The 23257-nt window shown below is 43.7% G+C and overlaps 1 long non-coding RNA gene across 1 annotated transcript; it reads left to right on the forward strand.

The window, feature by feature from the left end:
• Positions 1–3265: 3265 nt before the first annotated feature.
• LOC143272364 (uncharacterized) lies at positions 3266–4137 on the forward strand. The gene is made up of 2 exons (XR_013049874.1): positions 3266–3525; positions 3995–4137. It is a non-coding gene; the product is annotated as an uncharacterized LOC143272364 (long non-coding RNA).
• The last annotated feature ends 19120 nt before the right edge of the window (positions 4138–23257 follow it).

Below are 23257 nucleotides of genomic sequence, written 5' to 3' on the forward strand. Positions count from 1 at the left end.
AGCCCTATCCCTGATGGCTAGTGTGTACAGGGCTAGAAGGTGCTGTGCAGACTGCTGGGAGGGACCCCACCAATGCTTTCACCCAGATTTGGACCTTGAGTTCTAGATACCAACTTGCCAGGCAAGATGTACCTACTAGTGAAATAGTGACATGATTGTTATAGGGGTAACTAACTGCTCTGTTTGGATTAGAGGCCTACTCTACCCTCCTTCACAGGAAGGGATCCATGCCTAGTACTGTAAATCTGGAAAAACAATAACCAAACCCATGACTAGGGAGGTCTTAACTAATAGGGAGCTTACTACTGGTTTGCTAACTTGATATGACATCTTCTAAGTATTTATGTTTGTACTCATAGACAATGTTGCTCTCAGCTTTGATCAAAGTAACCTCCCTTTATATAAAGTGTGTAGTAGTGAATGCAGAGACTCATAGTTGCCTAAGATGCTAAGGGTAAGTGACCATTGAACATTCAGTCTTAAATAGAGCCTTTATACCATCCCTATAAGGCTCAGGGGACATCACCAACAAGGCATGGAAAGAATGTAAGGACTGCGTGACAGGAAGAAGGGCTGTGGAATGTTATCTTCTGCATATAAGATTGCAATCATAAACTCAGAGCAGCTGAGTTGCCCTCACCAGGCTTGCACAGCAGTCAGTCGTGGATCAGGGAGGGGCTCGTGGAGGGCTGCCCCTCACTGGAGATTTGTTGGAATTATTAGTGGAAGCTGGGGGAGGGGGAATCATTATCTTCCGTTCTTTGCCCACTGGAGTTCTAATGGTTTGTTTCACTCCCATGATCTCATAGATGGCCCTGTTTAAACCAAGTCAAGTCACAAAACAAAACTAAATTACATGAATGTGAGAAAGGGACCTGCAAGGGGAGAGGGTGATGGCAGGAGTGGAAGGAAGGTAAGAGAAGGTGGGGGGAAGGCAATCAGAACATAGTATATACATGTGTGAAACTGTCAAAGGAAATTTAATTAAGAACATTTTCAGAAAACGAAGAAACAGAAACAAATCAATAAAGATGAGTCATGTCCTTCGTGGCATGGGCCACATCTCCAGCTGTGGTTGCCACGTGAGAAGATGTATCTTCACCATCACAGGAGCTTCGGTTGAGCCACCCTCATCCGAGATTAGCCAGGGAGCTTTCAGAGAGTAGATGACACATTCAACAGTCACAGTGAAAAACGCACAGCTACTCTGAGTGTAGTCTCTGGGCCAGAGGCATGGCATCACCAGGAAGCTTGCTGGACCTTCTGAGTCAGAATCTCTGGGCTGCAGCCAATTCCACGGACGGAATCTCCTAAGGCAAAATCTATATTGAATGTAAATTGTATTTTTAATTGGCATTTAATAATTATATATATTTGTGAAGCACCCACAATGTGATAACTCAATACATGTACACAGATCTGGAGTTGTAGCACGGTGGTAGAGTGCTTACCCAGCATGCTCACAGCCCTGGGATAACTCCCAATACTACCCCAAAGGACCAACACATGCATACCCATGTAATGTTCAAATCTGAGCACTTAGCATACCCACTGCTGTGAGCATTCATCACTTCATTATGGGGAGAGCATCGATATGTTGTTCAAATCTAAATGGTCTTTTAATAAAAAAACCAGAGCCAGATATCAGGGTGAAAGCTGACAAGTCAGAGAAGCAGAACAGCCAGCCACTAGTTCTTACCTCTATGAAATCCTCAGCCTAAAGAGAATGAGTTCCTGTTTCCTCATGCCTTATATACCTTTCTCTGCCCTGCCATATTACTTCCTGGGATTAAAGGCATGTGTGCTTCCCAAGCAAAGGCATGAGATCTCAAGTGGTGTGATTAAAGGTGTGTGCCACCACTGCCTGGCTCTGTGTCTAATCTGTTGGCTGGCTCTCTCCTCTGATCCTCAGGCAAGTTTATTAGGGCACACAATATATCACCACATCAATATCTTCTAGGTACTTTGTAATAGGCAAATGGAGAAGATGGCATATATGTGTGCCATGGGATAAAATCTAGGTATAAAAAGAACAAAGTCCTGTTATTTGTGAACTCATGGGTGGGAGTGGGGGGCAGTGCTGTTACTAAAATAGACAAGACAGAGAGGCAGATACCACATGACCTCACTCACCTGTAGATTCTAAAGCACTTGTTCTCAGAATGTAGACGAGGTTATCAGAGGCCAAAAACCAAGGAGGATGCGGAATCAGCAGGGACCTGCCAAAAGATGCAAAGTTAAGTTAGGAGGACACCAGTGTGCCTGTAGTTCCAGAACTTGGGGTGTGGAGACCTCTGGAGGATCAAGAGTTTAAGGCCACCTGGGGCTTCTGTTTGCGTTACACAGCAGGGTGATTATGCTCAGCAAGGTTGTATATGAATCTAGGGTTTAATACGCTTCCACACAGGTGATTATGACTGCAAATGAACTTCATGATGTGCTAAGGCAGTGATTCTCAACCTTCCCAATGCTGAGACCCTTTAATACAGTTCCTCATGTAGCAGTGACCCCCCAACCATACAATTGTTTCCATTGCTACTTCATAACAGTAATTTTGCTACTGTTATGAACTGTAATGTAAATATCTGATATGCAGGGTGTCTGATATGTGACCCCTGTGAAAGGGTCATTAGACCCCTGTAGGGGTCACAACTCACAGGTCGAGAACCACTGTGCTAAACTGTCAAAGGTGGGACAAAGGGAAGAAGGGACAGGCAGCAGGGACTAGCAGCGGGGGGGTGGGGGGTGGGGGTGGTGGGGGGGGGTGGTGGTGGTGCAGAACAATTAAGAGGCCTTGAGGACAACTGCAGCCCTGGGATTCAGGCTTCAGGCTTTGAAAGCAGCAGGGCCTTTCCAGAGTCCAGGCAAAGCAGGGTGTGTGTGTGTGTGTCTGTGTGTGTCTGTGTGTGTGTGTGTGTGTGTGTGTGTGTGTGTGTGTGTGTGAAGAAGGAGGGCGACATGTACCCTTACTGTCTTCTAATTTTTTTTAAAAGCTGAAATCTCCATTGATGCAAAGTAACTCAGAACTAGAGTCAAGATGATTCCTGTGCCCAGAGCAGGGCAGAGTCATGGAAGAAGGATAGGGAAGACCGGAGCATATGTCAGCTAGTTTAAAAAAAAAATACTCATCTTGTTTAAATGTGCAGCTATTAACAGCAAAGAAATCAGACTACTACTGTGATATCATCTCATTTCTGTGACCCAGCTGCCCCACTCCTGGGTATCTAACAAGGGCCTGTAAGGAAACACGCCACAGAGATAGCTGGGGATCCATGTTTTCACTTCTGTGCTCTTTACAACAGCCAGGGAATGGAACCAGCTGAGATGTCCATCAGCAAATGAAGGGATAAACAAAACATGGATGTGGACCCAGTAGGATTTTAGGCAGCCATGAAGAAAAATGAAATTAGCATATTCACAGGAAAATGGATGGGACCTGACCATTTTTTTAAGTGAAATAAACCAGACTCAGAAAGACAAATGCTGGATTTCTCTCATATGCAGGATCTACATTCAAAATTACATGTATGTATGTGTATGTGTTCTTAAAAACAAAAATATTCCTTTACCTAATATTTTGGGGGAACCCTTGTGCAAGTGATGAGGTCTACCATTTAATGTTAAGAATGGTAATAATCACCACGGATGTCTCTCTCCTTCCTCTTTACCCCCTTCCTCTTTCTTCTCTTTCCTCCCACGATTCCCTCCCTCTCTCTTTTCTGCTTCCCCTCTCCCCATCCATCTCTGTATTATGTAACAATATTATAGTAAATAAAGTATTGTATCCTGCCTTTTTCATTTAAAGTTATGTTCTGAGCATTTCCTTGTGCCATTACGGATTCTCTGAAAGCATGTTTGTTAGTGGCTGTGCAGATGGCTTATAGATGCCTGTTATTGTAAGCTGTCTCAAATCCTTTGGGGAAGTAGGTGGTGTATAATGCATGAATTATAAATGAAAAGCAAATTGTTCTTAATTTTATTCTCAACCTCTCAGGGTGCAGCAGCTCTTTGTGGATCTGTTTCTTCAAAGCCACCAAGACCAAAGGGAGAGTGATCAGGGCCTCTGAGGAGGCACCAGGTGGGAGGATGTGAACTGGGAGCAGTGTTCCATGCCGAGTTCTGCCCAGTCTCTCACAGGTGACTCTGGGAGAAATCTCACTGGCTAGATGAGAGTTCTTATACCATCTGACAGGCAAGGTCCCCAGTAGTTCCAACTATGATTCCTGATACAAATCTAGGGCTCTCGTGGAGAGAAGAAAAAGTCCCCTTGAAGAGATGTCTACCTCCTCTACTACTCTGGTCCCAGGTACCATCAAAGCCTGCCTAGATCAGAGCAATGTCCTCCTCTGTCTCATTCTTCAACCTTCTCCGCTATGCTCATCTCTACAATGACCTGTTGACCTGTTAAAAGCCACATCAGATGCTGGTCTTCTTTCTGTTATCCCTCACCATGGTTGGCACAGCCCCATATGATCGAGTATCTCCTACTTCACGATCCACCCCATTCCTCATTCAGCTTCATTCCTTAAATGTATCATGCATGCCCCCTCCCCAAGGGCTTTGACACCTGGTCTCTCAGATTTCTTCATTGCGCATACCTTTTTACCACTATTTAAAATGGGTCGAGTGCAGAGAGCCCCTCTGAGCCCTTCTATAAGTAGCTCCTTTCATCATCCCTCCTTACCCTTCTGTCTAGCATCCTTCTCCTGGACGAGGTAGAAGCAGATTAACTTACTAGGGTTCCACAACAGCAACAGCTTACTCTGCTCTAATCATTTCTATACCCTGTATCTTTCGAAGTGTTACTCGGTAAGTGTTCAACAAAGTCCATTAGTCAGAAACCAATAAACATCAAATGAATGAATGAACAGGACTGATGAATGGAAGCTTCTTGTGGAAAGTCAATCCCAGAAGAAGAAGATGCTCCAACATCTCCACTCCATGCAGAGGTAGCCTATACTCAGCTTGTGAGCAGGGACCATGCTGTTCCCTGTGCACTCACCCTTCCCTCCAGCCAACGCTCAACTGCCCTTTCCTGTTATTCCCCAGGTCTTTGCCTGTGTCCTAATTCTTCTCAAGCAGGTCATGGCTCCTCTTCCTCCTGACACATTCAGAGGTGTGAGAGTCCCTCTGCACCTCACAGACCATGGGGGGGGGGCGGGCACTACCTTTCCTGTTTCCACAGGCAGCATTTAATGGCTTATAATGCGCTTGGCTGCATGCGATTTCCTTAGTTTCTCCAGTGTTCCTGGAAGTGCCGGTTCCTGCCTTTATTTCAGTCATTTGCCTAAGCAATATAGTTTATTCAGTCCTTGATCTGTTGGACCATGGGGAATGAAGCAGGCAGAGCTGGCATTTCTTGTCTCACTGAGCTGTAAACATGAAACAAATGATACAATGCATAATTTTAAAAAAAAATCTTAGCTGTCTGGGGCAAAACAGGGCCCAGCATTGTCTATGCACTTCATCGCATTTATTCTCACATCAGCCCCCTGATGTGTATCCAATATTGCTCTACAGACCAGGAGACAAAGATATCAGACAATACTTTCCCAACAGCCCATGAGCCCATGCCTGTTGAAATTCAAGCCTGACAACCCCAGAGCTTGTGCTCCACATTTTTGGCTACCTGTGTCCACCAGGTAGCTTAGCCGAATCTTAGTGCAGGGCAGGAAAAGGTCTAGATAAGTTCTTGGAAGAAGTACTATTTCAGGTGAGACATGGAAGATGAATAGCATTAACCAGAGGAAAGGAGAGGGAAATATTTCAGGTAGAGAAACAAGACTGTGAAAGGATAGCAAATGGCATCAGGCCAGTCCTTCAAGGAAACGCAGGAAGGAAGGGGGTAGGTGGCAGCATGATGCAAGAGGAGGGTGGCAGGAATGGACAGTAGAAGGTGAATAAGAACTGAAATGTTCTCATCCACCATCCCCTACCCTCCATTGCCTACCCCTCACCCCCAGTTCACTCATGGAGATCTCATCTCTTTCCCCTTCCCAGGGCAATATAAAAGAATGGGGTGGTCGAGCTGGAACAGGGATAGAGTGGGAAAGCAATGAGAGAGATACCATGATGGAGGGAGATATCATGGGGATACAGAGAAACCTGGTGCTAGGGAAGTTGCCAGGAATCCACAGGGATGACCCCAGCTTGGACTACTAGAAATAGTGGAGAGGGTGCCTGAACTAAACTGGCTTGCCCCAGTGATCAGATCGGTGAATACCCTAGCTGTCATCACAGAGCTTTTCTCCAATGACTGATGGAAGCAGATGCAGAGATCCACAGCCAGTCACTAGACAGAGTTCCAGGAATCCAGTCAAAGAGAGAGGAGAGGGATTCTATGAGCAAGTGCATCAGGATCATGATGGGGAAACCTGCAGAGACTACCAAACCAAACTAGTGGAAACTCATGAAAGATGGATCAATGGCTGTGGAGCCTACATGGGACTGGACTAGGCCCTCTGCATGGCAAGATAGTTGTGTAGCTTGGGAGGCCTCCTGGCGGTAGGATCAGAATTCATCCCTGGTGCATGAGGGGGCTTTTTGGAGCCCAATACCTATGATGGGACACCTTGTGCACCCTTGAGGTAGGGGGAAGGACTTGGACTTGCCTCTAATGGATGTTTCTCACCATGAGAGGCCTTGCCTTCTTGTGGGGGGGGAGTGGGGGTGAGTTGGGAGGAAACTGGGGGTGGAAGGAGGGAAGAGGAAGATCTTTGGTGTGTAAAATGAATGAAAACATTTTCTTAATAAACAAACAAACAAACAGCACTGAAATGTGCAGGTTGCAAGGTGGGGCTCTGCTGTCAAGTTGGTCCTTCAGGTCCTAGAGCTCTGGAGCTTTGCATTTAACCAAATTCTAATCAAAGTATTTGAAAAGGTTTGGTCGGTCCTGAATATGCATAGATTGTGTTCTCAATATCCACTAAACAATACATTCTAACAGTGATTTACACAGAATTTACATTGTGTTAGGTATTAAAAGTCTCCTAATAGTGATGTAAATACATGGGAAAATGTGAGCATAAAATTATGTACATTATGCCATTCAATATAAGGAATTTCAGTGTTTGAGGAGTTGTATACATGCAAGATGTCCTGGAAGCTATTCCCTGTGAATAACAGGTATAACTTGTATAATTTATATACAGAACAGTATGGGAAAACTAACCCAGAGATGATTTACCCCCAGGCCTGTTGCTTGCATTAAACACAATTGGGGTTAGATTCCAGGTTTTATCACCAAAATTGGTGTTCTTTTTTTTTTTTTCACTGTAGCTGCCTCCATATGTTCCCTCACCTAGCTTCTGCCACCCCATAGAGAAGATAAGAAAATCCTTTGTAGAATTAATTGGGACAGAGCTCTGCCCTGCTTGCTCAGCTACTACAGTGCACAAGGCGTCCTTGTGATACAAACATTAATTCATTAATTGAGAAAAAAATCTGACCCCAGAGTACCAGGTAGACCAGTTGGCCATTATTGCACACATTACTCAACATCTCATTTAGTGCCTGCTCCCTCCTAGGTCCTTGCCCAAAACCTAGGAAAAAGGAGAAAGCTGCAGCTCCTCTGTCTGTGCAGACCACCACTATTATCTGTGTCTGGTCAGGTCCATCTTCAGTGGTCTCATCTTTTGGGCACTCTCTGGGTATTTTCAGGCTTTAGTGTTGTGTCTTACTGATCTAAACTGCTGGCAGAGTCGATAACTCTGTGATGTGAACCTCTGTCCAAAGGCTGTGTGCGGCACTGGATGTGGAAATTGGCTCTTATGAGAACATAGCTCATAACTTGACTGCTAGATTGAGGAACAAGGAGGAGGCAGAGCTGGTGTCTTGAGAGAGTCTATTGTAAATTAGGGAGCAGAGAAACAACTCTGAGCCTAGTAAGCCTACATAGAAGGTAGCACCTTTGATCTGCCTGTATTTCTTTGAGTGTGTACATGGTTAATGGGAGCATCTGTGATTTTATTGTACATTATGTATGTTATAGTTATATTTTCAGTCATATATTTTATTTGGCTACACACACTTATAAACACATATGAAAAAACTATATAGGGACTGGAGAGATTGCTGAGTGGTTATGAGAACCCAAGTTTGGTTCCCAGCATCAACATCAGGTTGCTCTCCAGCTGCAGGGGATCCAATGCTCTCTTCTGGACTCTGAGGGCAACTACATTCATGTCTGCACATGAAATCCTTCCCCTACCCACACATTTAAAACTAAAATAAAACTTCAGAAAATATATAAATAGATAAATTCATGTATCAGTGAATATATAGAGATTTGTTGGTTGATTAAACTATCAAAGTAGACAGTAATGGCTGTGGGTTAGTCCCACAGACTCTTTTTTTTTTTTTTTTGAGACAGGGTTTCTCTTGTGGTGTTTGGAGCCTTTCCTGGAACTCACTCTGTAGTCTAGGCTGGCCTCGAACTCACAGAGATCTGCCTGAGTCTGCCTCCCGAGTGCTGGGATTAAAGGCGTGCGCCACCCCCGCCCAGCTCGTCCCACAGACTCTTGACATGCCACCCGATCTCTGGTTTCAACTCTATGTCTTCAGGGCCCCTATTTTTCCATCTATAAAGTGGGTGGCATCCTCTTTTGTTTGGAGGATGTATATGTAATTAGGCAGAAGGGAACTGAGTATCTAGACCAACACCTCTTTTTCAGTGTAGCACTGCACCAGTGGTTCCTAAGCAGAGTAAGGAAGGGTCCAAGACAGTGGCAAGAAGGTGGAGAGGTGGAGAGGAGGAGAGGCGGTCACCCAATGGTGCCTGGACAGAACAGTGGGCTGCTGACACATGGATGCAGGCAGACCAGAGACAGGCTTGGAGGCCGCCATCACTTCTCCCATGAGGCTGGCCACACAGAGTCCCAGGAGCAAAGGGAAATGGTAGAACTCTTCATCTGTCTCCCCAAGTGAGCAGGGGAAAGTGGAAGAAGATATTGATGGGGTCAGTCCTCATGGGTCAACCACACAAAGCAGAAGGAAGCAAGTTTGCCTTGCCGTGGAGAGACTTCCAGAAAAGTGCAAATAGCATATACCAGTTGAGTAACTTCTCAACCCTGGGATTAAATGACACAGAGATCATGAAGTAGGGAAGGGCAGAAATTATCTTCTTCCTTGAGGAAAAGTCTAGAGATGTGTGCAGAGAGGAAGACTCAGTTTCCCCCTTGAAACACAGTGTAGCTCTTACCGTCTCTCTCCTTTACAGTGTCAAAGGCTAATCCAATGGGAAATTGAAATAGGGCCCTCCTACTCTGGGGGCAAAGCAGAGTCAGGACTAGGCAGTTCTGTTTTCTTTTCAGGAGAACTCCTCTCTGAGCCATCCTCAGGTGCTTTCCTGGAACCAGTACTCAGTGGTTCAGCTCCTGCCCTCCAGAATTCTCCGAAACGGATCATGACAACTCATCATTAACTACAGGCTCCTGTGCTACTGAAAGTCCACTCCCCATTTCCTCTCAAATACTCAACCACAGCGTCTAATCTAGAAACCAGTAACCACCCCCCCAAAGCCCATATGTTCCCGTCCTCCCCCAGTTAACTCCCCTCCTTATCAATCAGCGTTGAAAGAACTCAGTCTCAAAGGCTCTTCATAATGTCTCAGTCTGGGTTGTTTCATTCAACTGTGTGACGGGGGCAGTGAGACAATCAAAATTCATTACATAAATATAAATGTATGAAACTGGCAAACAATAAAAAAGAAAAATGCATTAATAATCTCAGCTGCAAAGGCAGAAGTAGCAATGCTGGTCTGTGTTGGTCACTTACTGTGAAACAAGGAGTCTCAGCACGGTGCATCCCTAATCTATCTTGGCCTCACAAACTGACCCATGGAGCTAGCACGCTCATTACCATCCCCACCATCCTGCAAATGTGGGAACTGAGGCACAGAGGTAAAAGGGATTTGCATAAGGTCTCAAGGTATGCTGTCTTAACCAGCCACACACCGTGCGTCTGTGGGATCACTCAGCAGATCTGGTGTTATGTGAGGAAGGTGGAGACACAAGAGAGAAGGCCAGGAAAGACAATCCTATAACTTGCGACTCCCCAGGGGGTCCTTTCAAGCTGGTCCTGAGGAATTGCAGAGCCGTGGACTTCAACGCAGCTGAGAAGATCCCTCCCCAGGTTTGAACCATCTGTGGCCTTTGCCCTGATGCTGTAGCTACCTCTTGGTATGCTTTGAAACTAGCATGTCTCCCGCAGGTTCACGTTTTGGAGTGCAGGTGGTACTATTTGGAAGGCTATGGAAGGCTTCAGAAGGCAGGGCCTGGATGGCAGAACAGGTCACTAAAGACAGGGCTTTGTAGGTAATACCCACCTTGGTTCTGGCCTAACTGCATTCTGCTGACACTGTGTGAAGAATCTGCATTATGAGCTCCCACCACCACACATGGAGCCATATTTTGTTTTGTTTTTTACATGCCTTTCCTGCCATGATGGACTGAGACCTTCAGAAACTATGAGTGGCATAAATCCTTCCACTGAGGAAGCTAGGAAGCACTCTCTTCCCTCACACTGTGGGGTTTGTACAAAGTCACTCCTGCTGGACTTTGTTCTGCATTTGGATATTTTCCAAGATGATGACCAGCTCCCCTTTCCATTTTAAAGTGTGTGTGTGTGTGTGTGTGTGTGTGTGTGTGTGTGTGTGTGTGTGTGTGTGTACATGTATGTGTGTGAATGTGGAGGTCAGAGGTGAGCATTGGGTATCTTCCTCAGTCACTTTCTACCTGATTTTTTGAGGCGGGGTCTCTCACTGAACCTCGAATTCACTGATTCTTCTAGGCTGGCTGACTAATAAGCTCTAAGGAGCTACTTCTCTGATTCCCAGCACAGGAGTTACAAACAAACTCTACCATGCCTGGCTTTTGCATTTTAGGTTCATACAAAGACTTCACATGCTGAGTGACAAATTTGGCAAACTGGCTCTCAAGGGATTAGTGGTTGGCTTTGTTTTTAGTCCGCTGGTGTCAGTATATTACCCTGGTTATCAGAGCTCAATAACCATTGCTTTTTATTTTCTCTTTTCCTTAGGGGAAAGGCAGGAGGGAAAGAAGGTGAGAAGAAAGAAGGGAGAAAGAGTAGGAGGGAGGGAGGGAGGAGGAGAAGGAAGTCAGAAGGAAGGAATGAGTCTATGGGAGGGTGGGGGAAAATGTCAGTCTTGAACTGAAGCTAACACATTGACTGCCTAGACAATGCCTAGGTCCAATTTTAAAAGAATGTGGCCTCTTTTAGACATACCCAATTCCCTAAGACTTCTGAACCCTCACTCTTGTCCTTAGGAATGCCACCCTCCTCAGTCCCTTTGTCCCTTCACCTTCATTTCACTACTCTAGCAATGTGACTTCAAGATCAAAACCCGCTTCTAAAAGTGACCCTTGAGTTTCTGCCCCAAATTAGTGACTGATGCATGTCCTCAGTATTCAAGTTTTGACTATACCACAGCCCAAGAAACTCAAGTGTCTTCCAGTTTCGTCACAAAGAACTGAATGCCCAATGGTGATGGTGGTGGTGATGGTGATGATAACAGTGATGATGATGAGTGGATCGAACTAGACAAAGCAAGTATTTGTTGGTCCCTATGTGATGAGATACATATTTAGCTCTGTGGATGAAGAATTGAATAATACTAAGTACAGTTAGTTTTTATTGAGTATTTCTTACATACCCATCACTGGATGGCTTTCCTAAGTATCATTCTTGATTACCCTTCCCCAGCTCTTCCAGAGGCCATGGTCTCACCTGGAACAAAGGTTTGGATGGCTGGGCTGAATAGCAAAGATGTGGAGAGCCGTGGGAAAGGGATTGTCTAAATTCTCTTCTCAGAACCACCGTGCCTAAGCAAATTCTTGAGACATCACTAAACTGAGTTGCTGCTCCCCAGACTCCACGTGCTCAGCTCCATCAATAATTTTACAACCCAAACAGCCAAGCCATGAAGGGGGCAGCTTGATGCGGCTGCTACACCATCTGTTTCTCCTCATCAGGCATAATGTTCTGCCTGAGAGACTCAGACAGAAGATGCCTCTCTGCCCATCAGCTTGCTCACTCTTTGGGCAAGGCTGAAAATGAGGCCCAGGAAGCCTCATCTGCTGATGGTCGCTGGGGACACCAATACTCCACGAGTGAAGGGCATGCTTTTCTCTGCACTGTGCCTCCTAGGTTGCTGGCACATCTTTGCATCTCTGACTTGCTCATCTCCTGGTGCTGCATTCAAGGCTGACAGGCACTGAAAGGCCATGTAGTCCCATCGGACACGGGTATGAACACTACTCCTCACTCTTGCTCACTGGACAGCCTTAATTCTCTGCCATCCTCCTCATTTCCTGTCGAACTTTGGCCTCATTCAGATGTGCACCTGCTGAGTGATGCGTCCCATTCATCCTGTCTCCTGTATTTTGCCAAACCTTTTGTCAGAAGTCCTGAGGTAGAGCTTTGCCGCCTTCTCCTGACTCAGTTAAAAGCCTCTTCTGTGCCGATGAGCGTATATATGCCAGGGCACTCTGTCTCTTACATCTACACCCAGTTTACTAGAGTCCTACCAGTCTTCTTTCAGAATGCAAGCGGAAGAACCACTCATCACCCTCTGCCAGGGGCATTTCTGTGTCCAAGCCACTATTGTGAGTAGCTGAATTGTTAGATCGTGCCAAAAGCTGCCCCTGCTTCCTCTCTTGCTCCCCAAAGCAGAATGCACTTTGAAAAGAATGCCATAACCCATCTCTCTTTTGTTTATAACCCTAAGGGTTGCTCATGCACTCAAGGCAGGACTCACAGCTTCAACCCTTCTCTGCAGGGCTGAACACCATCTCATTGCTGTAATCATATGAGCTCAGGTCCCACATCTCTTCTAATTCCTCTAGCTTCAGTCTTCTTGAAGTGACCTTTGCCTTATCGAAAACTTTACCATTTCAAGGATGAATGCTGTGGCCTCTTTCTGGGATAGTCTTCTCCCACACACCCCTGCATTTCCTCTATATCATGAATCCAACACTGCATTCTGGATTCTTCTTGGATTTTCCTTTATCTGAGAACCATTGGTCACTTCTTATCTCCTTCACTGTTTTTCACCTCTCATAAGCTTTTGATGTATCTTTAAGTGTTTGTCCCTCACCCAAGAATGCTGCTGCAGAGCATGGCTGTTGCCTTGCTCTGTGCTTTATTCTGAGGTCAAGAGCAGAGCTCAGCAATCAGTGGGCCTTCTCTGAACATGCCATCAATTCCTGGCTTTGAGTGACAGGGCAGTAGAGAGGCTGGGAGGTGAAGTTCTAAGATTCCAGGTTCATAGGTTCAGCAGAGAGTATCAGGCTGCTCTGGCTAAGTCACTTGACCTCCACGTGGCTTAGTTTAGTCACTGAGAAGGCAGTTGATGATGTCCTACAGATTGTTGGGATGACTAAATGAGTTGTGACTGTAGCACAGTGTAAAACAATGCTTGTCACACTCCTACTGTGTTCTGTGAATGTCTACAGGTACTGTGCAGTCATTAGTCACTTGACTGTGAACGTCCTTCTGGCTGGACTGTACAGCCCATCAGAGCAGTGTGCTGTTTACCAGCATGTATATCCCTTACGTCTGGTGCAGAGGAGACCCTGCATAACTGTGTAGTGAGAGAATGTGCAGCCATGTAAGGCTTAGAGTTGATTATTTAACTTTTCCTCTATATCATAAAAGCACATTATTTAGGAACATCTGGGAAGAAATTTAAGTAGCCTCCTGCCCTAGACAGTGGCAGGCTGTTTCAGAGAGATCTGTTTTTCATCCTTCTCCAAGGGCAGGTACCAGTGATTCGCCATTAATTGTTAGCCACACTTGGAGCCCCTCAATGTCACCTCATCCCACAGTCTTGCCCTAACACTAGTTTTTCCAGACTTAGGCAGCAATTAACTTAAGGCAGCAATTAAATGGAGCAAAATGCTCCAAGAACAGGTCTATGTGTGCACTTCTGTGCAAGCCCTTTCTGTGTTGATAATAAGTGGAAAGGTTACACCTTTAAATTTTCATCCTGGAAACTCCTCAACACATCCAATGTCAGAGAGAAGCATCAAGTAAACTTTTATGCCCCAACACTCAGCCTCCCCAGACTATAAACATGTTGCCAAGCCTAAAATTCCTGGCTTTTAAGGAAAAGCATACTTCCTGGCTGAAGTTTGCTCAAGTGAGTCCCAGACATCACTGCAAACATCAAACACAAAGACATTTCTTTCCCTATAGTGCTTTGATGCCATGATCACACCCAGCAGACCATCAATAATTCTTCAGGAGCTTTCTATGCTTGCTCCACATTCAGTACTCTGCAAAGGGAAGTGATGAAGGTTGTGCCCTTGGTTTTATTGAAATAAAACCTCCCGTCTGCTGACTTCCAGCCAGTTTTCTCAGTGTGGTCCGGGAAGCTGTCCGGTGTAGATTTGTGTGGTACTCTCTTCAGCAAAGGCCAGTTCCTCCAGGTCTCCTTGAGGGATGGATGGGACTTTACAAGGATGCACATGGCTCAGTGAAGAAGAGAGATGAATGCCCCCCCCCCACCAGCTAGTCACAAGTGCAAGAACAAGAGAGATTCATCCTCCTAGCAGGTGCTGCTGTGAGGTTCCTGGAAATAACACTTACGTCAGTCTTCTTCAGTCTGTCTGTCTGTCCACTTCTCTCCTTTGTCCATATGTTGCTCTGTTGGTCTACCCATTCTATCATTCTGCTCTGCCCATCTAGCTAGCAATGATTATGTTTTCATATCCATGTAGCTAATTGCTCTAAGCTTCCTATTGTTACAAGAAATGTTATCACCAACGACTGCTCAAAGCCCTTTGGTTTGCTTGTTATCCATTCACTCAGAACCCTTGTCTTCCTCTTCCGAAACTTCATTTTTAAACACAGCTTATAATTTATGCACTTAATTTACCATTTCTTCTCTCTCAAATGTGGCTCCAGGAGTGCAAGTCTTATGGTCAATTTTGTTGACAGTTGTAGTTCCAGAGCCGATGTTCATGCGAGTGAATGAATGTATGACTAATTGAACCATCACCCCCCATTTCACAGACAAACAACCAGAGCTGGGAGAGGTTACAGAGCCCATGTGTCCATCAAGTGCCCATAAGGAGAAAAGCTGAGCTCTGAACACAGGCCTGTCACATATGTAAGTACTGTGCTCCTAAGAGATCTCCATATTGCCCTCATTAAATTAAATACCCACAGCAGAAGTTACAATCATCTGTGTTTGGGGGAAGTTCTAGTTACTGTCAGACCACAGGTCCTCTCCACTCTATATTTTTCAAAGATGATTTATTTATTTAAGTAATTATTTATGTATGTTTTTAAGCCTACATGGACATATATGTGTGGGTGTACATGCCACTGAAAACACTCTGGAAGACCAGGAGAGGGTACAGAATTCCTCCTCTGTCACTCTTTGAATCAGGGTCACATTTATGACCTGGGAATCACATTTTCTTGACTAGCATGGAAGACAGCAAGCTGTTGGGATCCTCTTGGCTCTGCCCTCCTGGGAGCTGGCTTATAGCCACGTCGAAGATCCATGGCTGTGGTGATATTTTATTTGTGCTGAAATGTGGTGATATTTTATTTGTATGCTAATAAATAGTTTTCCTGGAGCTCAGAGGAAATACCAAGCCATTAACACAAAAGTCAGGCAGTGGTAGCACATGCCCTTAATCCAATCACTTGGCAGGCAGGATCTCTGTGTGTTCAAGGACACACTAGGGAACAGAGCCAAGCGTGGTGACACTTGCCTTTAATCCCATAGAGACCTGGAGGTCTGAACAGACAGGAAGTGACAAGGAAGTGAGGTAGCTGGACTAAGAGCCAATGAGAGGGTAGAACAGCACAGCAATAAAAGCCTGGGTAAACAGGAAGTAGCTCTCATTGGAAGCTACGGCATGGTGAGTTAAGGTTAGCTGGTGAGTCTCACTATTTCCCTGATCTTTAAGGCTTTCACCCCTATATTTGGCTCTGTGCTTTTTATTTAATAAGAACACTTAGAAATTCGTCTACGTATAGCTGTAGCTAGAGTTTTCCTGCCTTGCCCACAGTCAGGACAAGTCTTTGTCACCCGCCAGTCCCACAGCTGCTCAGACCCAACCAAGTAAACACAGAGACTTATATTGCTTACAAACTATATGGCTGTGGCAGGCTTCTTTCTAACTGTTCTTATAGCTTAAATTAATCCATTTCCATAAATCTATGCCTTGCCACGTGGCTCATGGCTTACCGGCATCTTCACATGATGCTTGTCCTGGCGGTGGCTGGCAGTGACTCCTTCTGCCTTCCTGTTCTTTCTTTTCTCCTCTCTGTTAGTCCCGCCTATACTTCCTGCCTAGCCACTGGCCAATCAGTATTTTATTTATTGACCAATCAGAGCAATTTGACTTGCAGAACATCCCACAGCATATGACTTTTTCTGCAGTCCTGGGATGTGCATTCTAGGCTTCATGACTGTGCAGCAAGCTGCTTCTCCAGCACCTATGTTGGTTTTCAGTTGAGTCACACAGAAGACGCAGTTTGAAAATGTTAGTCACTGCTACCAACAGCTTTTCTTCTTCAAAGTGGATGTCTGCAATCACTTGTTCAGAAATAGGAAGATTGATTTGGGTGGGATGTGGCCACAGGAAAAGTTGTAACAAAAATAATTCCGAGCTTCATTTTTTTCCAGGCAAATGACACTGGGGACAAATGTTTGTGGGACTTGATGGTCCATTTGCCAGTAAGCCCTTCCCATGTGCTCACCTCAGCACACATTTCCTGAGCACTTATCTTCACACACTGTACTGGGTATGAAGAATAAAGCCAAGGATAAGACACTGGGGCTTGCACGCTGACCGTTAGAAAAATACTGTGTCACCATGAGTAAGTGTGCATATGACCAACAGCTGCTGAAATCTACATTCCATCATTTCAGCAGGTTGCCTAATTAGTTATTGTTATTTCACTAAACGTAATTATCTAGCTACTCCTATTATTTAACTCAGTTTTAAATTGCTTAATTATTTGTTATTGTTTGTTAATTTTTGCAATTTTTAATATTTTTAGAGTGACTATCCATTGTAGAAAGTTTGAAATTATTCAGTTTTCAAACCTTTAAGCCATGTGTAATCATCATGTGGTCCAAATTAATAGTTCTATCTGACTATGAATTAAACTGTCAGTACTCAAAAACTAGAAATAGTACAGAATCTGGTATTTGGACTATGGTGAAGAAAATCCTTCAAACATGGCCATTATGGGAAGGAGGATTTGGAGGGATTATATAAGGAAGCTGCATAACCTTGTAAGAGTCAAGAAGGTGGCAGCGTGACAAATCACCACAGAAAGATTGAGTAGGTATCAGACCTGTGGAATGATAATGGAACCTGATTGAAGGTATTGACAATGCTGAAGGAAGAAAGCGCCCATCAGCAAGAGATGGGCAGGAGATGACGTAGCCATGGAGACAGAAAGCAGAAAGGCAAGGGGCTATTGGTAGCTTCAGCTAGGCACTGTCCAGCTAGAGGGAGATCGTGACCAGTAGAAATTTCTTTGTCTTTCAGATGTCATTTCACATAATAAAAGTTTCAGTTTGGTCAAATGAACTTGGGTAATTTTACATGCTGCCAGTATGAAGATCCAATATAGCACCCTAAAAAGTGCATTTGCTACCTAGGCCTCCCACTCTCTCAGCTCGTCAGGCAACCACTTTCCAATATTTTTTAGTTTGAAATAATTTGTCCTGCTGGAGAGCTTCGTAGCTTAAATCAGCCAGTGTGTGTGTGTGGTATGTGAAGTATTTACCTAATTATTCTTTATCAATAAAAACTTGGGAGTCAGATATCAGGGTAAGAACCTGATTGATCAGAGAAATGGCAGAGAAGTGACCAGTGACCCCCTTTCTCTCCTCTTCCTTGATCCAAAAGGCCAAGAATCTTTCTAAGCCTCTCCGTACTATTTCCTGTGTCCCTCTGTGTATCTGCAGTCCTCCAAAACCTCTATGGCTAATTCTGGTCAGCTAGCAGCTAGCTCTGCCCTCTGATTCAAAGTAAACTTTATTGTCAATCTTGGGAATGTTATTAAAATATCTCACAACAAGTATGTGTATACACACCAACACAGAGTTTCTCTCTCTCTCTCTCTCTCTCTCTCTCTCTCTCTCTCTCTCTCTCTCTCTCTCTCTCTCTCCCTCCCTCCCTCCCTCCCTCCCTCCCTCCCTCTCTCTCTCTCTCTCTCTCTCTCTCTCTCTCTGTGCGTTCGTGTGTGTGTGTGTGTGTGTGTGTGTGTGTGTGTGTGTGTGTGTGTGTAAACAAAATTCTCATTCCTAAGTACTGCAATTCAGTGGCATAAACACATTCACAATCTGGGTAGCCATTGTTCTGGTTAGTTTTTTGGCTTCCATGTCTCAGTCATAGCCTATCACTGAGAGAATTCAGGGCAGGAACTCAAGGGAGGCAAGACCCATAGAAGAAAGCTGCTTACCAGCTTCTGCCCCATGGCTTGCCCAGCTTGCTTTCTTATACAACCTAGGACCACTTGCCCAGGGCATGGTACTATCCACTGTAGGCTGACCCTTTCTACATCAATCATTAATCAAGAAAATGCCCCCACACATTTGCCCACAAGCCAATCTGATGGCGGCACTATCTCAAACGACCCTAGCTTGTCGAGTTGACAAGACAAAACCCAAAAATTCCCCAACTAACCAGCACAGCCATCATTACTATCCACTTAGAAAATTCTTCATTATTTTAAACAGGAACTCTGGATCCATTAAATCACAATTCCTAATTCTCACCTCTTTCTTTCTTTCTGCCTCTATGAATTCAATTGTACTGTAGGCTCCTCATATAAGTGGGATTCTACATTATTTCCCTATTTGTAATTGGCATATTTGACTTAGCCTGTTTCTCAAGATTCATTCATGTAGTAGCATATGATATGCTTTCATTTCTCTGTATAGCTATATAACATTCTATACACACACACACAGAGTACATTTTATTTATCCATTCATTCTATGATGGACACCTTTTAAATGTTTTTACCTCTTGGACATTGTAAATAATGACATTATGAACATTAAGAAAAGCTGAGTTAAAGCTTGTAAAAAGATAATTATTTATTACAATTTTATTTATGTGTATGTACATGTGTCATAGTTAGGGTTTCTATTGCTGCAAAGAAACATCATGACCAAAAAGCAAGTTGGGGAGGAAAGGGTTTATTTGGCTTACACTTCCACATTGAAGGAAGTCAGAACAGGAACGCAAACAGGGCAGGATCCTGGAGGCAGGAGCTGATGCAGAGGCCATGGAAGGGTTTTGCTTGCTGGCTTGCTTCGCATGGCTTGCTCAGCCTACTTTCTTAGAGAACCCAGGGCTACCTACCATGTAAGGGATGGGACCATCCACAATGGGTTGGGCTCTCCCCCACTGATCACTAATTGAGATATTGCCTTATAGCTGGACATCATGAAAGCATTTCCTCAACTGAGGCTCCTTCCTCTCTGATGAATCTAGCTTGTGTCAAGTTGACACACAAAACCAGTCAGTACAATGTGCATATGCATGCGCGTGCTCACAGAGGCTGGAAGAGGGTTGGATCCCCTGGAGCTAGAGCTACAGGGGATTATGAGCCATCCAAAGTGGGTCCTGGGAGGCAAACTTGGATCCTCTAAAAAAGCAACAAGAGTTCTTACTCACTGAGACATCCTCCATCTCTCTAGCTTTTAATTGGATGTGTGAGCAGAAATGGATCTGTTAATGTGCATGCCAGTTTTTGTTTTATTTTGTTAGAAGTCACTATGCTCTTTTCTATGGAAAATGGTGATTTTCACATACCAACTGCCAACCCACAAATGCTCCTTACAATTTTTCCACATCCACAACATTGTTATTTTTAGATTTTTGTTTTTGTTGTTAAAAGCTGTCATATCAGGTATTAAGTGGCATCTCATTATGGTTTTGATGCACATTTTCCCTATGGCTAGTGATGCTGGACATTTTTCTGTCTGATTATGAGACGTTTCTGTATCTACAAAGTAACGTTTATTGAAGTCCTTTCTGTGCTTTTGAACCAGGTTGCTCCTGTGACTCACACTGAACGTTCTTCATGTGTTCTGTGTAATAACACTTGGTGACACGTGTCATTTCCTCATTTCATCTCTCATTCTGTCTATGCTCTTCTCACTCCATTGATAGTAACTTACACATGAAAGTTGTTGATCTTTTTGTGAACTTTCTTTTGCTGCTTATGCTTTTTGGCAAATCCAGCAAATCATCATCTAATGTAATATCATGGATCTTTTTTCCTCTTCCTTTTTCCTCCAAGAGTTCTATGGGTTTTAGCTCTTACAGTTAAGTCTTCATTTTGAGTTTTCAAAATAAGGTGTAATATAAGGTCCCACTTTAATTTTTAAAAATATGGCTTTCCTAGTATCATGTGCTGAAAATACTGTCCTTCTGTACTGAATGTTTTTGGCTGTCTTTTAGGAAATCAATTGACCATAGATGTTTGTCCTTAGACTCTCAGCCTGTCTGTGGTCTGTGTGGTGGTCTCTACAATCTGTCCATCTGTCAGTCCTTGTGCCGAGTTATCTTTACAACCATAGCTGCGTAGCAAGCTTTAAGAGAGGAGTGTGACTCCTCCAATTTTGTTCTTTTTTCTTTTAAATATTTTCTTGGCTATTCAAAGTTACTTGAGAATTAATAAGACTCTTAGGATAATATTTTATATTTCTTTAAACAACTATTAGGGGACTACACAGAATCTGCAGATGGCTTAGAGTAGTACTCTCACCTTAAGGGTAATAATTTTCAGATCCACAAATATGGAATACCTTCACACCTATGTCATCTTTAATTTTTTTCAGTAATGCTTTGTAAGTACTTCTTCTTATGGTGTACTTCTGAGTATTTTGGTCTTTGTAACACTGTTTATTATAAGTGTAATTGTTCTCTTGATTTTCTTTTCATTTTTTTATGAAACATGAAACGAAAATCATGTTTTACTATTGCATATGGATTCAAACTGATTTTTATATATTGATTGTATGTCCTGGAAGTTCAATAAATTTAGTAGTTTTACCAGTTTTGGGGGGGATCTTCATGTGTTCACAATCATGTGAACATATTCAATCCTGCTTCACCAGTTCTGGTTTGAGCATCTTTTCCTCCCTAATTGCTCTGGCTGGTGTTTATGGTACTGTGCCGAAATGCAGACATGAAAACAAGAATTCTTGTCTTAGTTCTGATCCTAGTGGGAAGCTTTCAGCCTCACTGTTGAGTGTAATGTCAGTTACTGGTTCTTCATGCATGGCTTTTATCATGTTGAGGTGAGCAGGGGACTTTGCAAGTCGACCATCTCTAAGGTCGAGCAGGATTCAGAGGTTCATGTGTGACAGGGGGCTGAATATTTCATTTCCAATGACGCAGCTCATGTTCCTGATGATTGGGTATATCTGCTGATGATATGTGACACGGTCCTACTTACTACATTAAAGCAACATCAAATAGCTCTGGATTTCTCTCTCCCCCTGTCAGGATGTTACTTCCTACACTCTGTTCTCTTGTTGAAAAACAGGTCTCTTTATATCAAAGAGAAAGACTGAGTGTAATGCTATTAGAGTCCTAATGCTTTTTTAACTCTTTATTTTCTGTTGTTTTTACAAAAGAGAGAACATTTTAATTTCATTACCTTTAATGAAACACATTGGCTTCTATTTTAATGATACTGTCTTTTTTATTGGTGTTTACCGTGCATTTCATTTTTGAAAAATGGTTCAGAATTTCTATGTATTTATAGTCATTAATGAATTATAGAGATAAAATACTTTATTTTATCAAGAAAGCTGACCTTTAATCCTATAAATGAATTGGTTTGATTAAGGGCTAGCTTTCTAGTTGAAAAGAGGCACTGAAAGTGAATTCTTTTTACCCATTGAGTGGGGCATTACACAGGGAAGACATTTGTGCAAGGTATAAAATGAATAGATATGACTTTGGTTGCTGTTAAAATTTCCCCAGGGATGAAGATGGTGAAGGACTCTTGACAAAGAGAGGAATCGATAACCTTGACAGAGAGGAATAGAGAACTTAAGTATCCATGGTGACCATTCTGATGTCCTGGGATCCTCTTGTGTTATTTGTTATTGTGTGTGATATTTGTTCTGGTCAGTGAAAATATGCATTATATCAATGGGTGTCAGCAGATCCCTAGCAGAGGGGTGGCCTGGGTAGGCATTTCCTTGCTTATGGGTGATCTGGATGCTTGGTAATCTGAGCATGAGCCAAACTTAGTATAGGTCAAGATTTCCAGAGTAGATGGCCCAGGCACACACACACACACACACAAAAAAAAATCACCATTTAAAATTGTAGAATTCTGTAAGACAAAGACAAATTAACATTTCTCTATATAAGTGTTATCTTCTCTCTGTTTTTTATTTGACCAGAAAAACATTAAAAATCAGTTTGTGTCTTAAGTGTCCCCAGCTCATATATTGAAAGCTTGATCCTCCTCAAGGCAGCTGAACAGCGTTCAAAGTTGGGGCCTTTGGGAGGTGGTGAATCAGGACTCAGATGTCATCAGTGAGCCAATCCATTGATGGATGGTAGCGAGGAGGGTTGAGAAAGAGGGTCTTTGTTATAAAATTCCATCTCTTCCTCCTCTCAGTGCCTCTTCTTCTCTCCTCTTGCTGGCCACCACGAAGTGGTCAGTTTTGCTCACCGTATGCTCCCTAAAACGATGATCTGCCTCAGCAGGCCCAGAGACAAGGAAGCCAAGTGACCATGGACTTCTGAAAACCTTAAACTGAAACAAAGGAGGAAGCTAGTGCGCAACTATTTGATGGCCAAGAGGACGGCCTCTTACTGTGAGGACATGGTCCTCAACAGCCCTAAGCTCCTGTTTGTAAAGGGCTTGCTTGGAAGCCCTCTCTCATGAACACAGATATCAATACCAGCAGGCACAGCAGGAAGCCATGTACCTGAATGGCTGAAATATAAACAAGACAAAGCAAAACTATGTGCTCCTGTGAGCCCATCAGGCCTCAGTGGTGCTGGGTGTTTAATTGCTGCAACTCTCCTCACTCTGAGCATCCAACCACCATGTAGCTGCTGACAGACAGAGGAAAACGCTGGTTACGTGGGGTCAGAGAAATCGATCTGTGTGATAACGTTTTGCACTGAAAACTCGTCAATTCACATATTGGTTTTAAATGGTAATCTAGAGGATGGGAATCATGGGACTCTCTGGATGAGAACAGAGGTGCTGTTGATAT

The sequence above is a fragment of the Peromyscus maniculatus genome, chromosome 1, assembly GCF_049852395.1.
Source record: "Peromyscus maniculatus bairdii isolate BWxNUB_F1_BW_parent chromosome 1, HU_Pman_BW_mat_3.1, whole genome shotgun sequence".
NCBI classification, from domain to species: Eukaryota; Metazoa; Chordata; class Mammalia; order Rodentia; family Cricetidae; genus Peromyscus; species Peromyscus maniculatus.